This window comes from Culex pipiens, chromosome 2 (genome assembly GCF_016801865.2).
Source record: "Culex pipiens pallens isolate TS chromosome 2, TS_CPP_V2, whole genome shotgun sequence".
Classification (NCBI taxonomy): Eukaryota; Metazoa; Arthropoda; class Insecta; order Diptera; family Culicidae; genus Culex; species Culex pipiens.
Genome location: NC_068938.1, coordinates 193240539 through 193262050, shown reverse-complemented (window position 1 = coordinate 193262050; position 21512 = coordinate 193240539). Strand labels below are relative to the sequence as shown.

Here is a 21512-nt window from a genome sequence, read left to right as displayed (position 1 = left end):
CGTTCAGAATGATGTACGAATCGCCGGTGTAGAACTTGCCGTACTCGGCCTTCGGGACCGCCACCGGGTTGAAGTTTTCCACGCGCCAAATTTCCAGCCCCTTGGTCTTGCCGGCGTTGTTGAACGCCGGAATGTTCAGCTTGCGGCCAGATCCGCTCGGGACGGTGGCGGCGAGGGTGGCACCGATGAGGGCGACCGTCACCGCGAGGTGAATGGCGCGGGGTTGCATTGTTACTGGGGAATGAAAAATTGTGTTATTTTTTTTTGGCAAAAAATCAAATTTAAATTAGAATTTAAATATTAATAATTAACCCTCTACATATCTATTTTCTTTTTCTAATTCTTTTTTCCGTGTTGGGAAGGCATTTTGAACCAATTCTGTTCTACGAAACACTTCACTTCTAATGTTAAAGTGATTTTTGTTAAATTTCAAATTTCTTTTTGGATTATATTGTTTAGAACAGTGCTGTTAATCGTCGAAATCAACGGCGTTTATATCATCGATTTCGTTTCAGCCATCGTTGATCACCAACAGTAGGCTGCTCCGGTCAGTCATGAAGTTTGAAATCTAGGCCAATCTTAATCTGGGTTCTGGAACATGGGTCAAATCAGTATAGTATCATAGAAAAACAAATTCTGACGATATTTAGCCACGCGAGACTCTTACTGAACCCGCGTGAACAATAATTCCGGTAAAAATCCGACCATATCTGATTTTTGATGGTGTCTTAGGCAAAGTGACCGAGCCACGTAGCCCAGTGGTAACGCTTCCGCCTCGTAAGCGGTAGATCGGGGTTCAAATCCCGGCTCGGACCAACACAACTGGTGATCTTTTTCCTTCTGGAATCGATTGCTTAGTAAAGGGAAGGTAGTATATCGTCACAAACTGGACCTTATCACGACACCTTAGGGAGGCGACCTATGGAATGTTAACATTAACCTTAACATGTTAACTTTAAGTTGAGAATGAAACTGCCACTGAATCCGCTTTGTAAATGCCGGCCCGGATACTCTTCAAGGGTGTTCCCCTCAGGAACTGGGAAAGATTTACTTTTTTACTTAGGCAAAGTTGTAAGTACAATTAAGTACTTTTTTAATTTCGAATTTAAACAGAAAGATCGATTTGTGCACATTATTTTTGAATTTTTTTTTGATATTTAACGCACTACAATCCAACCCCCGCAGGCTTCGATCTAAAAAATCACCAAAAATCCATTTCTTAACTATTTTTTGATCTTTAAAAAAAAACAGTTAAGTTGAACTCTTAAAATTTAAGTATTTTTTATGTGACTTTGCCAATGTTTAAAAAAAAATAATTTTTTTCTAGGGTCAATTTGGCTGTGTTTTACACTTAAAATTTATATGATAATGGTATCATTCTACAGTAAAACATGCGAAAAACAAACAAAAAATTGAAAAAAAATACTAAAAATGAAACAAGAAAAACATTAAAGTTTTTCGTAGAATAAAAAATGCTCAAAATGACCTGCTGAGCACGGGGACAAAAATGGAAAAAAAACCTTGGGCAGTAAAGGGTTAAGAAGGGATCAAAACTGATAACTGTTGTTCAAGGGCAAAAAAATGTATGCTTGTACTGTATTTTTTTAATAAATCATGTTTTTTCAAACTTTGAAAAAACGATCGAAAAAAAAGATTCGAACTTAATAAGTACTTTACGGACTTTTTGAAAAAGTGCTAAGTTTTCGAGTATAATCCACCTTAAATTAGATTTTTGTGAATGTTCAGAAATTTTTCATTTTTTTGGTCTACTTAAGTCTGAAAATATTTTAGAAAGTTTGTCTAAAAAACTTTTAACATTGGACCCTTAGTTGCTGAAATACAGCCACAAAAAGAAGAAAGAATGATTTAAATTGAAAAGGAATAGCTGAATCGAGTTAGCTTCTGAATAAAACACTCAAAATTATAGTCAGTTTTGAAGTCAAATTTGCTGCATTTAAAATTTGATTGTTTGTTCTTTATTTATTTCGAGTTTTTATTCGAATGCAATAAATAATTTCGAGGTTAAGGTAAAGATGGGTTAAAGTGAATCATTCAACCTCAAAGTTGATAGAAAAATATCACTTTTTGATGTTTTTTCAAAGTTTATTGCTTGGCACACAAAAAAATGAATTTCAAAACAGTGGACAGATAATAATGAAATTATGTTATAATATTGTTTAAAAAGTGTTTTTTAGACGATTTTTAATTCAGGACAAAACTTGATAAACTATAATTTAAAGCATTTTTTCTTGTATTGTTGAACACTTTTGATCAAAACTATCTTTTAAATTTGTTTGAAATGCATAAGGAATAATGTTTCATTCACAAAGATTTTTTTTAAATTTAATTCACGTCCACTGTATTTCAAAAAGCTCACTTTTGCCACTTCTCCCGCTGAATAAAGTCTTCCACTTATCAATGTTTTTACTTCAGCGAGAGGCTACGTATACGCCGTGTTACGAGGTGACCCTCACCCCGGGGGCTAGCGTGACATCAACCGGTCATCCATAACGCAATCACAACAACGCGCCCGAAGCAGTTTCAAGGTTTTTTCACTTCTTCTTGGAGCATTACAACTTCACTACTTAAATTTTGTGATTCCATAAAGCATTTTTATTAAATTATCCAGTCATGCTTCAAAATCACACCTTTCTTAGTTTTTCAGTCTAGTCTCACTTAACTTACCGTTAGTTCTAAGGTTGTCTTGTCACACTTCTTCCTCGTACAACCACTTCGATCGACTGCTCCGTCCAGACTGACGTCCAGCGGAGTCAATTTATAGCAATTAGTGTTCGGGTCGTGTTTTGAAAACAAACACATCGAGAAATACCCACGGTGATCTGTTCGTCGATGTTCGTATACGCGATCTTCAAGCCTTTATTCAGTGTGCAACTCAGTCTAGCTGGGATGATCTGGAATACATTTAGATTGACTGCTTAAGAATGCTGTACTGTAGCTATAGCGTAGAGATGAGTTAGTTTCTGGATGTTGCTCCGGTTAGGTCGGTGCGATGAAAGATGTATGAATGATTGATAACCTATGATGACGAGTAGAGCAGTGTTGTAGAATAGGGTAGGTCACTATAATAATTTCAACAAGCCTTTGTTGACAATCGGTCAACCAGTAGTGATAAAAACATCAAAGATCAACTACTTTTATGACCTGGTTTTGATTGGATCAATGTTGCCATTTTCCAGGAATTAAAAAATAATCGCTTATTATAAATGGCGAAATTTTACGTGCATCCGTAATTAGTGATAGTCTGCTTGGGATTGGTTCTAGACTTCTAGGAAATCGGAAAGCCATTGACGTGTAGCAAGCTGATGTGGTTCATTCAATAACGTTCTGCCTTGGATGGCTGGGTTGTTGATGTTTTTTTCTTGTTATTGACTCGTGAATGGATGTTTTAATTTCCCGGAATGGACCATTGCAGCTTGTTGTGGTTTTGGGACGTACAGAATGAAGGTTTTTGATGCAAACTGACTCGTCATCACACATTTCAATGTAAATCTGTCCTGAAAGTATCTGTTTAAAATTTAATGGTACATGATTCTTCTATGACTCAACCGAAAATTAATTTTGGGATTTGATGATGTACTTATGATGATGTACTCTTATTTAACCATTTTTTAATATGCATTAGGCTTTTTATTGCAATATCGTATGATATAAAATGTTTCCTGGATTAATCCTGAATTAATTAGTGGTGGATTCTAGATGTATAAATTAATTGCAAAAAATGTAAGAATTTAGCTTAAAAAATTGATTAAAAAGACAGCAATGTCGTCACTAAATTCAGTTACGGTAAATTTTTTTTGAAGATTTTAATTTTTCCCTTGTTGCTTTTTTTAACCATAAATTGGATTTATTCGCTTTGAAGTTGCAACAAATTGCCTTAACACATAGATTGGAACGTTCAAAAATGATTTAGAAGTATTACTTCAAATCACTTGTAGAGTCGACTGTAAACTATAAAGAATACAATGTATAGCGTTTTTAGCATTTTTGAACAAATAAGGCACTCTTGTGCCTGAAAAAATGATAATTTTGAACTGTAATGAACTGTACTAATGTTTAAACGATTTTGATATACTTTTTGCTTAATTAGCTTGAAATAGGATATTTTGTGGGTAATTCTCCGCCAACTCACACAGCAGTTGCCCCGACCCCTCTTCGATTAGCGTGAAACTTTGTCCTAAGGGGTACTTTTTGTCCCTGATCACGAATCCGAGGTCCGTTTTTTGAGATCTCTTGACGGAGGGGCGGTACGACCCCTTCCATTTTGAACATGCGAAAAAAGAGATGTTTTTCAATAATTTGCATTCTGAAACGGTGATGAGGTAGCAATTTGGTGTCAAAAGGACTTTTTATGTAAAATTAGACGCCCGATTTGATGGTGTACTCAGAATTCCGAAAAAAACGTATTTTTCATCGAAAAAAAACGCTAAAAAAGTTTTAAAAACTCTCCCATTTTCCTTAACTTCCGTTGCAAAAATTTTTGGAAAATGTCATTTTATGGGAAATTTAATGTTCTTTTCGAATCTACATTAACCCAGAAGGGTTATTTTTTTATTTTGAACAAAATTTTTCATTTTAAGATTTCGTGTTTTTCTTACTTTTCAGGGTTATTTTTTAGAGTGTAACAATGTTCTACAAAGTTGTAGAGCAGAAAATTACAAAAAAATTAATATATAGACATAAGGGGTTTGCTTATAAACATCACGAGTTATCGCAATTTACGAAAAAAAGTTTTGAAAAAGTTACATTTTGCGTTTCTTTTTGTTTCTTCGTCCGTGTCTGCCGTGGGTGACCATGAACGGCCATGATTAACGACGACCAACATTTTTAAAACTTTTTTTTCTACCTTTTTTGCCCCCAGATTTTTCGAGTAATTTATGTTTTTTTTTGCAATTTGATTTTTTTGACATGGATTTTCGTGCACTTCTAATCATATTTGGGATGTTTGGAATCGTTTAATTTTTTTTCTGTGAATTTCCAAAGTACAGCCTGATATAGCTGAAACACAGAGCTTATGATCTTTGGGCTACATGGGAGACATTGGCTTTAACTCAATGAAAAATCATCCAAAAATCAAAAAAACTTATAGTGTTTTGGAAGCGGGATGATATCGGATAAAAAAATCTTCAAAATATCTATTTTTCCTTTATTTTCAAAATGCATTTTTTTAAACTTAATATGGGTGTATCAATAAATTCAAGACTATATTAGCAATCAAAACTAGATAAATAACATAACAGTCACGGGTTTTTTTTTATTATTAAATTAAAACTCATTATTTTTAAGCTCTTATAAATTTTTAAAATCTAGGTCCATAATAATCTAAACATAATATCTTTCCAAAAAAAAATACTCTAGAAATCATCAAAATACTCAAAATCAAATCCACGAATATTCGAAAAAATATGTTTTTTTTTTGCAGTATAGGTATCAATCATATTTGATATAATGCAATCATTTTTTTATAACGCTCAAAACTTTCACAAAACTGCTTAATGTCGGAAAAAGTACTTTATTTTGTTTTATTTTATTTCATTACAATACAGATTTTAAAGGATTGGGATTTTTTTATTAGCTTTCGAAAGTTTCTTTTGAAAATATTGAAAAAAAACACAATACTATGTATTTTTGAAAAAATACTTTATTTTTTGAAATGTGGTTTAACGGAAATTTTTCATACATCTTTAAAGTAATAATAGATTTTTAAATATTCGTATTTTTAAAAAAAATAATATTTTAGAAATATAAGACAAATTTGCGGGTTATTACCACATTTAGGTTGATTTCGAGAAAAAATCATTTCCATATTATTGTAAAAGTGCAAACATAGAATTTTGGTACCTTATAAAAATGTAAGTTTTGATCTCAAAATTTAAAAAAAAAATTTCGAAGAGATCAGAAAGTTTAACCAAAAATTCAAATTTTGACGTTGAAGATCGGAGCCGAAGTATCTATGTTATCGGGTTTAGAAAATTGAGTGATTTTTGAGTGCCACAAAAACTTAAATTTGATTGTTTTTTCTAAATATGAGTGGCTGTATTTAAGGAACAAAAAATGCAATCCTCAATAGTTCTTAGGCGATTTCAAATGGGTAATTCTCTACCAACTCACACGAAATCGGGAAAAGTTGCCCCGACCCCTCTTCGATTTGCGTGAAACGTTGTCCTAAGGGGTAACTTTTGTCCCTGATCACGAAACCGAGGTCCGTTTTTTGATATCTCGTGACGGAGGGGCGGTACGACCCCTTCCATTTTTGAACATGCGAAAAATGAGGTGTTTTTCAATAATTTGCAGCCTGAAACGGTGATGAGATAGAAATTTGGTGTCAAAGGGACTTTTATGTAAAATTAGACGCCCGATTTGATGGCGTACTCAGAATTCCGAAAAAACGTATTTTTCATCGAAAAAAACACTAAAAAAGTTTTAAAAATTCTCCCATTTTCCGTTACTCGACTGTAAAAAATTTTGGAACATGTCATTTTATGGGAAATTTAATGTACTTTTCGAATCTACATTGTCCCAGAAGGGTCATTTTTTCATTTAGAACAAAATTTTTCATTTTAAAATTTCGTGTTTTTTCTAACTTTGCAGGGTTATTTTTTAGAGTGTAACAATGTTTTACAAAGTTGTAGAGCAGACAATTACAAAAATTTTGATATATAGACATAAGGGGTTTGCTTAAAAACATCACAAGTTATCGCGATTTTACGAAAAAAAGTTTTGAAAAAGTTACTTTTTGCGTTTCTCTTTGTTTCGTCGTCCGTGTCTGTCGCGGGTGACCATGAACGGCCATGATCGATGACGACCAACTTTTTCAAAACTTTTTTTCGTAGAATCGCGATAACTCGTGATGTTTATTAGCAAACCCCTTATGTCTATATATCAAAATTTTTGTAATTGTCTGCTCTACAACTTTGTAGAACATTGTTACACTCTAAAAAATAACCCTGCAAAGTTAGAAAAAACACGAAATTTTAAAATGAAAAATTTTGTTCTAGATGAAAAAATGACCCTTCTGGGACAATGTAGATTCGAAAAGTACATTAAATTTCCCATAAAATGACATGTTCCAAAATTTTTTACAGTCGAGTAACGGAAAATGGGAGAATTTTTAAAACTTTTTTAGTGTTTTTTTCGATGAAAAATACGTTTTTTCGGAATTCTGAGTACGCCATCAAATCGGGCGTCTAATTTTACATAAAAGTCCCTTTGACACCAAATTTCTATCTCATCACCGTTTCAGGCTGCAAATTATTAAAAAACACCTCTTTTTTCACATGTTCAAAAATGGAAGGGGTTGTACCGCCCCTCCGTCACGAGATATCAAAAAACGGACCTCGGATTCGTGATCAGGGACAAAAGTTACCCCTTAGGACAAAGTTTCACGCAAATCGAAGAGGGGTCGGGGCAACTGCTGTGTGAGTTGGCGGAGAATTACCCAAATGCAATTTTCACAGCTCAATGAAAAAAATAAATAGAAAAGGGGAATTAACAATTGAAAAAAAAATCTATTGTGACTCAAATTTTGAAAATCTTTAAAAACAAATTCTGGGAATTCAACTTTTAGTGGAAAAAGAATATTAATGTGTAACTTTTCAGAGTGTCCCTATTTTTTCGAACAGTCCTAACAAACACAATAAACCTTGCCGAAGACACCAAATCGATCAGAAAATCCTATCCCAAGGTACAGATTTTTGTATAGAGCAATTCTCTGAGATTTCGGTCATTCGATCTTTTTTGTATTTTTTAATCCGGCTGAAATTTTTTTGGTGCCTTCGGTATGCCCAAAGAAGCCATTTTCCATCATTAGATCGTTCATATAATTTCCCATACAAATTTGGCAGCTGTCCATACAAAAATGATATGTGAAATTTCAAAGTAAGTTGTAGGTATGAATATGGACTACACTGAAAAAAATGATACACGTTAAAAAAAATTGGTGATTTTTAATTTCTCTTTTTGTGACTAAAACTTGATTTGCAAAAAAAAACTATTTTTTTTATATGTTTTATGCCAACTTTTTAGAAATTTTCAGAATGGGCAAAAAATCTTTGACCGAGTAATGATTTTTGAATCCATACAGATTTTTTCAAAAAATTGAAATGTTGGTCGCAAAAATTTTTCAACTTCAGTTTGCGATGTAAAATCGTATTTGCAATCAAAAAGAACTTAAATGAATTTTTGATAAAGTGCACCGTTTTCATGTTATAGCCATTTTTAGGTAACTTTTTTGAAAATAGTCGAAGCTATTCATTTTTTTAAATTAGTGCCCATGTTTGCCCACCTTTGAAAAAAATATTTTTGAGAAGCTGAGATTCTCTATATTTTGCTTTATTAAACTTTGTTGATACGACCCTTAGATGCTGAGATATTGCCATGCAAAGGTTAAAAAACAGGAAAATTGATGTTTTCTAAGTCTTACCCAAATAACCCACCGTTTTCTAATGTCGATATCTCAGCAACTAATGGTACGATTTTCAATGTTAAAATATGAAACCTTTTGAAATTTTAGTCTTGATTTTAAATTTTTGAAAATATTTTTTTCGATAAAATCTGAAAATTTATCGATGGTTTCATATTTTAACATTGTAAATCGGACCATTAGTTGCTGAGATATCGACATTACAAAATGGTGTGTTGTTTGGGTGAGACTTAGAAAACATCAATTTTCGTGTTTTTTAACCTTTGCATGGCAATATCTCAGCAACTAAGGGTCGTATCAACAAAGTTTAAGGATGCAAAATATAGAGAATTTTCTCAGCTTTTCAAAAATATTTTCAAAGTTGGGCAAACATTGGCACTAATTAAAAAAAAAAAAACTTCGACTATTTTCAAAAAAGTTACCTAAAAATGGCTTTAACATGAAAACGGTGCACTTTATAAAAAATTCACTAAAGTTCTTTTTGATTGCAAATTCGATTTTACATCGGAAACTGAAGTTGAAAAATTTTTGCGACCAATATTTTGATTTTTTGAAAAAATCTGTATTGATTCAAAAAAATCATAACTCGGTCAAAGATTTTTTGCCCATTCTGGAAATTTCTGAAAAGTTGGCATTTGATGTCCTCTAAATTAGGCTGGTACAAATATTTTTAAAAGTTTTTGTCACCCCCCCCCCCTTCAAAAATGGCCCGAAAAATCAGGGGGCAAAAAAAATTTTTACAATAAACTTCAAAATTTCAATGAAAATTCAAGTGCAACCAGCTGAAATCAAATTAAAATACATTCTCCTGCGTTTAAAATTATTTTTAGCATGTTTGGGTTTATTAAAAATCTTAAGATTTTTTGAAAATTTTCGATGCAAAATCTTTTTTTTTCAATACAATTTTTGTTTTTGTCAGATCTTAGATTTTTTGAAAACTAATGATTGCAAAACAACTGAACTAGTGTAAAATGCATTTTAAAACACTTTTTTCATTTAAGTGTGAAGATTATGGCTTGTTATTTAAATTTTTATATTTTTTTATTTTTTTGCCCCCCCCCCCCCCTTGACATCGGCCAGGGCCGAGGGACAAAAACTTTTTTAAATATTTGCATCGGCCTTATATATAAAAAAAAAAAAAAAAATGGTTCTTTTTGCAAATCAAGTTTAAGTGACAAAAAGTGAAATTAAATATCAACAATTTTTTATTTACCGTGTATCATTTTTTTCAGTGTAGTCCATATCCATACCTACAACTTTGCCGAAGACACCAAATCAATCAAAAAATTCCTTCAAAAGATAGTGATTTTTGAATTTTCACATATCATTTTTGTATGGACAGCTGGATTAAAAAATACAAAAATTAAAATTAAAGAAAAAAAAAGACCGATGCCGTAGAGAACTGCTCATAATCACATACGGTTTCTGTATGGATAGTTGCCCATATTTGTTTTGATACTTGTATGGACAAACAAGTGATGCAAAATAGTTACTTTGGGAATAGTGAAGACCCTTGTAAAGTTTAAGTCAAACTCACAAGTACAAATTAAATCCTTTTCTGATTGTCGTGACAAAGAGGGGTAACCTATTTTGGACAAATTTTTAAGAAGAAAAATATTTGCATTAGCATTAAAGCAGGGCCTAATGAATCTTTGAAAAAATATTGTGAAAAATGAAAAAAAAATCATTTTTTTTAAATTTTTGCACACAAATTTGCACACAAATTATTCTCGTTTAAACTTTTGGTTAAACTTTTCAGTTAGTTTTCGTTATTTTTTTTTAATTCATTCAATCAATTATGTGCAGATACTTTCCTGGTAGAGATTTTTAATAACTATCAAAGTGAAGGAGAGAATTAAATGGTGCAAAATGAATCGAAAAAATCAACTGAAGTACAAAGTTACAAAATAACCTTCTTGAAAAAAAATAAAGCGGTGTTTTACCTTGTTTTTTGTCCTTAAGATTTTTTTTAATTAAAATTAATCCTCTTCGAAAATGATCCGTGCAACAACTTCCAAAGGACACGCAACAATTTCGTCACCCCAAAACTGCTCGAATCCCTCCTAGGACACCACGCCGGTTTTCCCTTTTTCTCAACACTGAAATATTTCACCCCTCTCATAACCACCCCTGTTTACCGTGCCTGTTTACCAACCCACCAAGTCAAAGGACGCCGCTCTCGCGAGAGACCGCGCATTTCCACGCATCCTTCTCCGATCAAAGAAGAAAAACTTAACGAAACTTCTCACCATAGTGAGCCAGCTCACGTTTGCTCGCAGTGCTCGCAGAGAGCCATTTCGCCCGCTCTCTTCGAACAGGAGGCAATCATCCCTTAACAACAACAAAGCCTCAGCAAAGGGGATGATATGCTTTATGCTATGCTAAGGAAGAGGGTGCGTGAGTGAGAGAACGCGAGCATGAAATTGAGAGAGGGGGAGCGAGCGTGAGCATAACATACGCACGAGGACGACAATCTCAAAACATTTCTGAAACGAAAATGTTAGGGGAGATACAAGGATGCTTGGTACGGAACTGAACAGCGAAGAGAAGATTAGTCGGAGCTGGATGTTTCATAACATTGGGTCGGTCCGTCGTGTGTCGTTCCGTCGCTGTTTCGGATTGCGAGGAGTGTGTTTTTTTTTTGTGGAGGGGTGTTTTTGAAGCTCTGAGAAAAAGTGAGATTTCCGGGGCGGTTTAGGGGACAGATGGCCCAAGTTTGATCGGTTTTTTGGGCGAGAAATGAGTTTAAAAAGGAGAATAAGCTAGAATCGCGCGCGCAAGGAAAAAAACTGTGACGGAGAGGGGATTTGAACCCGCTGCCGTGGGATTGCTAGAAAGTGCCGATTTCGGAGCAGAGCGCGTTCACACGTGTGCGGTGTGATTTTGGTGGTTCTGGTGAAGTGAAATTGTCCGATTCAAACATGCCAAACTGAAGGGGGTACCGGAAACGGATACTTTTGGCCACGAAGTACTCTGTCAGAGTGAGCGAGAGAGAAAGGGAGAGTGAGAGCACGTGAAAGAGTGAGAGGGCGCTACTCGCGGAAGAAAAGTCCAGCGAAAAAAACCAAACACAGCACAGGTTCGTATGGTTATTACACATTCCTTGAATGTTTTCCAATGTTTTTCCTGCGTTTTTTTCCTCTCGTGGTTTAAATCATGAATTATTTATAACATGTAGTTGAGGATAATTTAACTCGTTTGGTTTTTGCTTGCCTGAGTTCGGAAAAGCGTTTTTCCTCACGCTTGACCCACTTCCTGGTCCCCGGCCAAATTGACCCATTCCGGAGGTACCTTTTTTTGCTGGTTCCAAAGAAGTCCGTGTTCCTCCAAGTGGCCTCCACTGGCCGTAATATTTACTTAGGACAACCCTAATGACCCTGGCCAAACCCCCCGACCGGTAATGGTGGGGTGCCTTAATGACTTCAGTTGCCATTTTTTTTTCGTGGGTTCCAAAACGACTGGCCAGGGAGGGGTCACTGCGAAAAAACTTCCAGTGAAAAATTTGTGTCGGAAAATTCTTGCTGTTTGTGTGCGAGTAGGGTGGCCACACCCGGAGGGGGTGGGAAAAATTAAAGTGACGTTAAATTGTCCACTTCCTCGGAAGGACCTTTCCGGATGGAGGCGAACCGAAGGTTCGCCAATTGGAACTGGAGGACGGGGGAGGGTCAAACCCCAGAATGAGGAATTTCCTTTTGCTTCTGGTTTCAGATCCTCGATTTCCCCCCGCACAGTTGTTTGGGGAGATAAAGTGAGGAAAATCGTTTTCCATGTCACGCCCTGAAATTTGAATTTTTCCCAGGCCCCCCAGACTCGCTTCTTTTTTGGGGGGACGATGTTTGGTGAGCCAGAAATAAACGCAATTCGGCTGGTGTGGAAATTCCCTCGCCGATGACTCCCCTTTTTGTGAAGATAGACCTGCGGGGACAGATAAGGAACGGTTGTGGGGGGCAAGGATGAATGATTGGGGGTGGATTGGTCGCAAAGCGACGACGAAGACATTGATATTGAGATTTGCGGAAATTTTATTGACTGATTTTTTTTTGGGCCTGGGATTTACTTTCCGGTTGATGTCTGAGAAGTTTTTTTTTGTTTGTCTTTGATTATTGTTTTGGAATGGGAAGGAGGTTGAATTTGTTTATCAAAGATCAATAGAAAAATTTTACTTCAATGTTAAAGTGAATAGACGTTGAATGTTAACAAGATTACTTAAATTATTCGGTGGATCATTTATTTCATTGCAATGATTGTTATTTGCCATAACGATTTTTTATTATTTTTTTAAAGTCATAATATATTCTTATTTGTGAGCAATTGATAGTAAGTTATGCTATCAATGTACAAAACAATTTAATAATCGTTGAAATCGAAGATATTGAATGCCTAGAGGGAAATGGGGACACTTGATCCCCTTTTTGTATAGCACTTTTAAAATAATTTATTTCAGTTATTTGTGGAAACCTTGCTAAAAGTTATTTAAAAATGACCAAATCTATTACTCCCTATAAGATCCAACCATTTCATATTTAACTAGTGAAAATAATGTCAATGCGTTGAAAAATGTTTTGTGACATTCAGATTTCGAACAATTGTTGAAATGTTTTTAATCTGTGTTCAATTCAAAAATTAAGAACACAAAACTACAAAACTAGACAGATTTAATAAAAAAATCGATATACAGTACCACAAACAGTTTCTTTTCCTTTGTTTTTTTTTTTTTAATTTGAGCAGAGTCGAGGGACATAAACTTCAGAAAATATTTGCAACGTCTTTCATCCCAAATATTCGGAACGGTTTCCAGATCGGCCAATGTTCAAAAAATCATAGCAAATCGATAATTGAACTAAATGATTCGCTTTTGCCTTCATTTAAAAGCTTTTCTTGCGATCTTTCGAATGCTGTATCGAACATCTGAAAATTTTAACTTTTATATGAAGTTTTTGAAGAACTACTTTGACCCTTGAAATCCACAAATTCGGTACACTTTTTTCTTACGAATGTAAACAAGCTTTGGATCTCTCCAGGAGTACATATTTATTACCAAATAATGACTTCACACACTGAAACCAATGAAACTCAAGCTTAGTGATGTTTTATACATGGTTTGATAACTTTTTTTTGTGAAAATATCAGTTAAATTCAGGTGTTCCACAATTGTGGGAGGCACAATAACATCCCACAATTATGAAACAGGCCATTTGGAGGCATTGTTTTGTTGCTCTGGACAAAATAGTCTTGGAATGAAGTTTTTTGTTCAAAAAGTATTACTTTTACTAGTGAAATAGCAAGATAATGTCCAAATGAAGGTTCTAAAAATAGTAGGGTCGACAGGAAAGCTACTTATGGCATGCTATTGACAAATTATCATAAAAGTGTTCCAAATTTGAGGGTGTTCCGAATATGTGAGATGACTGTAAACATAAACTTTTTTTTAGATTATAATTTTAAAATATTAATTTATTACAATATCTTCGATGTATTAATATGCTATTTAAAAGATTTAATTTGATTTGTTGATATTTTCATACATTTTTTAATTATTTTAAATACATTTCTTATACACTTTCTTGCTACTTTCTTTTCATATACACTTGTTTCAGACTGAATCAAGTCCCTAAAATCTAACATTAAGAACAGTAATGACTTTTACAGATCAAATTTTTCAATATTCTGTAATAATTTTATGAAAATTGGTTAGGTTTATGACCAAAAGTAAAGAAAAGAAAATATGCTTTTTTCATGTTTTTATTTCCAATTTTTCAGAAATCCTGCAGTGAAATGCAGATTCTGGCTCAGTATAATATATTTCACATATAATCTAAGAATGTCAATAGAATCTAAATCTAAGATTTAACAAGTTGTCAAAATTATTTCCCCGAATTCCATTCCCCCGAAAATCATTTCCCCTAATTGGCCACATCCCCAAAACCCACTTCTCCTAATCAACCACTTCCCCGAATGCCATTTCCCCGAATTGAAGCGCGCGCTCCGGGGCACCGGGCATTTCCGCTTGACCGCATTCGGGGAAATGGCGTTCAGGGAAATGACTATCCCGAGCAGACGGAAATAACTTGGGAATAACATTTTTTGATATTTGAACATACTAGGCCAATAACATTTTATGTTATTTATAACAAGATTTGTTATTCGTCGTTATGATTTTTTGTTATTGAATTGTTATTATAATAACAGACTTATAACAATTTTAGTTATTCCTCGAACAAATCTTTGTTATTATTTTTTGTTATTTTAACAACTAATCCGATCATCCCAATAACGGTTTGAGGTATTCTTCCATAACAAAAAATGTTATTCCAAAGTTGTTTTGGCTTTCAATCAATATCAGACCAATAACAAATTTCGTTATGATAACATAAACTGTTATTAAACTCTTATGCAAAAATGGATTTTGCAAGAATATTCCATAACACTTTTTGTTATTTTAACAGTATTTGTTATTGAAATGGCATGAATTTAGTTATTACCGTCTGTTCGGGATTCTATGACGAATCGGATAAATGGCATTCGGGATTGTGGCCCATTCGGGAAAAAGGCATTCGGGAATGTGGAAGATTGGGGGAAACGGGAAATTCGGGTTAATGGAATTCGGGGAAATGACTATTAGGGGAATTGTCTTTCCGGGAAAGTGGCACTCGGGGAAATGTCCCTTTGTTAATATGGGTTTCGGGGAAATGTCATTGCTTCGTTATTTGAAATTTAGGATTTTGGGCTATTCTTGGACCCCAACACGGATGGAGTGGCCGTGGCTGACTGGTTACGGTGTTCGCTTTGTAAGCGAATGGTCCTGGATTCGATTCCCATCCGCTCCCAACGAGAAAGTATAGGAAATATAAATTTTGAAACTCTGAACATGAACGAAAAATCAAAGTCGCTCGAGTCGGGGTTCGATCCCCCGTACTTTGGATTGGTAAGCAAAAATGATAACCACTAGGCCATCGCGACTTGGTGAGCTTATAACTGGAATTATGAATACTGTTACTACCAACTATATACGCGCTGGGTCCTTGTCCATTTGACAAGGGTTCGGAAGTTCTAAATAACGTTTTAATCCTATTGGTCCAAACGTTCTTCAGGGCGGGGCTTGTCGATAAAGCTGAAGTACCTCGCGCTCGGCTAGCCAGCGTAGAAATGGGTCACCGAAGCTCGGCAGAGCTAACACCTTCCAAATGCCTATGCGAGTTATTTGCATGTATATAATGTAGATCTAAAAATACATGGAAACAACTCAATTTGTAAGAAGCGGCCGCGTGGTCCCGTTTGGTTGGTTGCACACACACACACACATTCTTGGACCTCAACACGGATTGAGAAAAATGTTTTTTTTAATTTGTTCTGGCCAAAATAAAAATAAAATAGTGATTTTCGATTGAACAATTGGGACCCAATGATTCAGGATAAAATTTTAAGCTGTTCAAAAAACTTTTTATGTTTTCTTGTTTGCTGGATTTCAGTTGCATGGTAGAAACTTGTTAAAAAATAGTCAAAAAATACAGCTATTTTTTTACAAAAGTTATCGAAAAGAAAACACGGCACGGCAAATTTTGTATTCACCACAGCTCATTTGCACGCACTTACAGTAGTTGACAGACAAGCAAACGAGAAATAAACAACGTATTTTCTAAATTCAAAACAGCTCATTTTGAAGCGTTTGATAGTTGCAAATCGGAATCACACATTCACGTGCATCTGTGCCTTTTTTTCAATATTTAAAGGATATCATTTTCGATTGACTAAACAGCCTTCTTTTCATCACCAAGAAAAACACGACTGAAAAGTATTTTTCAGCATTCTTTTGAGTGCTGAAAAGTTGTATCTTACATATTAACGACAAATAACATTTTAGCTGGGAAACAAATCGGTCACTGACAGAATCCAATTTAAAGAAGTTTTTTTCTGGATCAGCGAAAAAATTGCGAAACTTGATTTTTTTTAGCATTCATCGTATTTATCAAATTCGATAATGCTCGTTGAATGAATACACGACTTAACTTCTATTTTGAAAAAGAAAGTTAATGTCGTCAATTTCAAATGTTTTCTGAAACATCAAAAACTTTAAGTAGATTATTCAAATCGTGCTAGCTAGGAAGCCCCCCCCCTCTCTCTGTTCATGTTGGGTCGTATTATCCAGATCTCGCGTGATAAAGGCACGGAACGTGACTGCCGAAATCCCACCGACTGGTTGGAGCTCGTTGGGCTGGGCTGTTTTTGATCAGCTAGCTGCGCGGCGGGGATGGATTCTGGGAAGATTTATCAGCTATGACGTTTAGCGGAATTTGGGCCCCTTTTACTGTTTGCTGTGTGAGATGATGTCTGGGGGTGCCACTTCGAATCACACTTTTTGAGGAAAACGCAAATAAATTCGATTTTTATGGTCTATTTTGCGTTGCAGTCGTCGTTTTTTTTTGTTTGAGGATGAATTTTCAATGAAGACTGCCGAAATAAAGCCATCATGTGGGATTGTACGCAATGCTGAGGTGGCATGGTTCTTCCCTAAAACTCAGCTGTAGGGTTCGAGGGGGTGGACCAACAATGCCAAGGGATAGGAGGAATCAGGCGCACACATAAATATCCGCCGCCGCCGAGTTCGACGAAGGTTTCCGTCGTTGGCTGCGTTTGACAAGAGGAGTGAAAATTAAATTTTATGTTGATAAATTTGACTGTCATGACACAGCAGTAGCAACCCCCACCCCCTCCTCCGAAGGGGTGGTTGAGGGGGAGAGGGTGAGATTTAGGGGTTTGTGATGGTGGTGGCAATTCGTTTGAATTCGGAGGATTGATTGCAATTTATGTGTGGGAGATTTGCTCCGGGAATCAAACATTTAGGTCACAGGATGTGTGCTCTAGTCCACATTTTCGTGGGTTTATTAACATTTTGAGCTTTTCGGATTTTGATTTGGTGAACGAGAGCCGCAAATTGCGGGGTTAAAACGTGTTGTGGGAAATTCACCGGAATGGATAAACTGCGATGTTACAGTGTAATTTGAGTGATTTTCCTCTAATTGCAGCATTCAAATCCGATTACAATTTCATTGTAATTATATGTTGGTGTCAAATTCCCGAATTATGGCTGTTTATAAAAAAGAAATTTTAATTAGAAAGTTTCAAATGATGATTATTTTCAGTTAGTTTAGTACACTGGATTTCAATTTATTTATTTAATTTTGGTTTATTCAGGCAAACCTGGCATTGGATTTGGAAATTTCAACAGTAATTGAAAAATTCCAATGTATGTTAATTCAAACTTATACCATAGTGTTTCCTTCTACGCTCAGCAAATTTTGAGGAAATCACTAAATTCCGTCTTTAAAAAATCTACGACCTCAATAAGCCGGTAGTTGATCCCTTCTTCCTTTTCCCTACCATTTTTCATTCATCTATCCGTAAAGTCACAAACTTTTGATAGACCGTCCGGTCGTCCACCAAACAATTCATTCCCTTGAATCGCTCACACACACAAAAAAAAGGTTCCCGTAAATCTCGCGTCCTAATCCCGTCGGTGCACCCCTCCGAAAAAGGGACCAATCATCGTAATTAAAGTTCATCCTATTTTGTTCCTCCCCGATCTAGCATTTTTCTGTTCAATTTTGAAAAATTCCATTTCGGCACTCTTTGCAGGGTATCGAATTGGACCCGATAAGTGGGCCCGGTTCTGGTACTCTTCCGAACTGGCCCTTCGGAGTTATTTGATTTTGAGAGGGAAACGAAAAAATATTCCTGGTTTATCTCTGCGTGAGAATAATCATTCATTAATAATTTATTTTGCTGGGCACTTTTGTCCCTCCCTCTTCCGGAATGATGGGACATTAGGTTGAAATTAGAACTAAAATTATTTGAAAAAATAAGCGCCTGAAGTTATGCAAACTTGACCATCGCTAACAAAACAAGACAAAATTAAAATTTACGTTTTTCGACAAATTCTTTGTCCATTTCACCCCAACACCCCCTCTTTCAAGCGATTGTCCGACTGACTACCCCGGAAAAGAGCGCTCGCGGGACCGCGAAGAAATTTATATCGGAAATGACCCCTCAGATAGCAGTACCGGGAGGGTTTTTATCGCTAATCCATTTGACGACCGTCCCTCCACCTTCCTTAAGCGATGATACCTCTAGAATACTTCCTGGGTCGTAAAGATACGGAACATACGGTCACGACGTAGGTAAGGACTCGCGAGAGGGGTCACTTTCGATGGGAACGGGACGACGGTGGCCATTAGGCCATGAGCACAATTACGATAATTAACAGTCGTATGCTGCTACCATTGGTGATGGTGCGGTCGTAAATTACGATTATATTTATGTCTCACGGGAGCGGGAATAAACTCGTCATAAACGTGACATGAGCAGTGTGACTGCGGGTTGACAAGGGGGTTCGAGGAGAGATATTCTTAACCTTCTTTAGCCCAAACTTGGTTCTAGACAGGCTACAATCTTTAGGGTGACCAGGATGGGTCAAAATCCGCCAAAACTGGAAAAAATCGGAAATCTGAGATTTGTGTATCAAAGAGTCAGTAATATCGGGAATATCAAACATACTTGTTAAAAAAATATGTTATAACATTTAAAAAATTATACAAATTATATTTATAAAATTTTACACCCTTTAAAAAATTTAAAATGTGTCGATTTGAAAATTTTGCTTTAAATGAGAGGTGAATTCTTATTTCACTAGATTTTTCATTGTAAAAAAAAACACAATAAAGTCCAGACTCGATTATCCGAAGGCCTTGACATAATTTCACTTCGGATAATCGAATCACGAAAAAAACTTTTGGTTGTTGTCTTATTTTTGATTGTCGAGTTTAAGTATGACCCATAAACTACTCTAAAATGATTTAGAATGTTTAAATCCAAGATGGCGGTGATGAAATATTGAAAAAAAAATACATTTTGTTATTTAAAAGGCAATCAACTATTCAAATTTGACTTAGATGTAAAAAATGCTGTCTATGTCCCTTTAGCACATGAAACCTTGTAATTTAGAAAATGATCCACTTTTTATGTTGTTCTGTATTTGTTCTATCGGAAACTAGTCAAAAACCACTGTTAATCAATGCACAGTGGTCCAGATCGCAAAATTAAGTGGAAAATGGATTTTCCGAAAAATGGTTAAGTTTTGGAGCTTTGGTGTCTTCAGAAGAGTTGTTCCAAATGGAAAGGAGCAACTTTTGGGTTGGTTTTAAATTAGGGTGGTTCACGATTAGGGTGATTTTGGAAATCTAACTTTACAGGAATATTTTTTGGAATTTTTATGTCTTCTAGAAATTTGTTGGGCTTGCCAATTTCAGCAACTGTGTCGAAGACGCCAAAATTTTATCTCGTAATCTACGCCTTCTATGATCAAATTTATAGAAAGCAAACCTTCAAAAATCAGTTTTTTGAACGTGGCAATTCAGGGTTAAGTTTTAGAGAAAAGTGATATTTGGAGCACTTTTAGAGCTCTTAAAAACGAACATTTTTATTTGTTGACATGTCAATTTGGACTTAAGGGTTAAATGTTACAGCCATTTTAAGGTAAAAAAGATGCAAGTTTTAAACTTAAAAATCTCGAAAGGCGCAAGCCAAATTTTAAGCACCATGTTGTATTTGAAAGCGGAGATCTAGCACTACAAACGCTGAAAAAATCTCAGAGGTGTTTTTCTTTAAACTCGAGATATCTTCATTTGAAAAAGTCTAATTTTCAAGGGAAAATCATATGGGACCACCCTAATGAAAATCGAAAATTGTCCAAATATATGTTTTTCCATGTAATTTTGCCCGCTGAATCTGAATCTGCCCTCATAATTAAGCCAAAGTATCGAAAAATCGATTTTTGGTCATTTTTTGCGTTTCCATGTAAAATTATCATTTATGACCAAATTATTTTGATTTTGATTTTGATTTTGATTTAGATTTAGATTTAGATTTAGATTTAGATTTAGATTTAGATTTAGATTTAGATTTAGATTTAGATTTAGATTTAGATTTAGATTTAGATTTAGATTTAGATTTAGATTTAGATTTAGATTTAGATTTAGATTTAGATTTAGATTTAGATTTAGATTTAGATTTAGATTTAGATTTAGATTTAGATTTAGATTTAGATTTAGATTTAGATTTAGATTTAGATTTAGATTTAGATTTAGATTTAGATTTAGATTTTGATTTTGATTTTGATTTTGATTTTGATTTTGATTTTGATTTTGATTTTGATTTTGATTTTGATTTTGATTTTGATTTTGATTTTGATTTTGATTTTGATTTTGATTTTGATTTTGATTTTGATTTTGATTTTGATTTTGATTTTGATTTTGATTTTGATTTTGATTTTGATTTTGATTTTGATTTTGATTTTGATTTTGATTTTGATTTTGATTTTGATTTTGATTTTGATTTTGATTTTGATTTTGATTTTGATTTTGATTTTGATTTTGATTTTGATTTTGATTTTGATTTTGATTTTGATTTTGATTTTGATTTTGATTTTGATTTAGATTTAGATTTAGATTTAGATTTAGATTTAGATTTAGATTTAGATTTAGATTTAGATTTAGATTTAGATTTAGATTTAGATTTAGATTTAGATTTAGATTTAGATTTAGATTTAGATTTTGATTTTGATTTTGATTTTGATTTTGATTTTGATTTTGATTTTGATTTTGATTTTGATTTTGATTTTGATTTTGATTTTGATTTAGATTTTGATTTTGATTTTGATTTTGATTTTGATTTTGATTTTGATTTTGATTTTGATTTTGATTTTGATTTTGATTTTGATTTTGATTTTGATTTTGATTTTGATTTTGATTTTGATTTTGATTTTGATTTTGATTTTGATTTTGAATTTGATTTTGATTTTGATTTTGATTTTGATTTTGATTTTGATTTTGATTTTGATTTTGATTTTGATTTTGATTTTGATTTTGATTTTGATTTTGATTTTGATTTTGATTTTGATTTTGATTTTGATTTTGATTTTGATTTTGATTTTGATTTTGATTTTGATTTTGATTTTGATTTTGATTTTGAATTTGATTTTGATTTTGATTTTGATTTTGATTTTGATTTTGATTTTGAT

General features: G+C 34.2%; 1 protein-coding gene across 1 annotated transcript in view; it reads left to right on the top strand.

Moving 5' to 3' along the window:
* The first annotated feature begins 11006 nt into the window (after nucleotides 1-11006).
* Nucleotides 11007-21512, top strand: part of LOC120415215 (insulin-like growth factor-binding protein complex acid labile subunit) — a 50891-nt gene continuing 40385 nt past the window's right edge. Inside the window, exon 1 of the mRNA XM_039576673.2 lies at nucleotides 11007-11519. The gene's annotated coding sequence lies outside the window, so the exon portion shown is untranslated. The remainder of the gene's footprint in view (nucleotides 11520-21512) is intronic.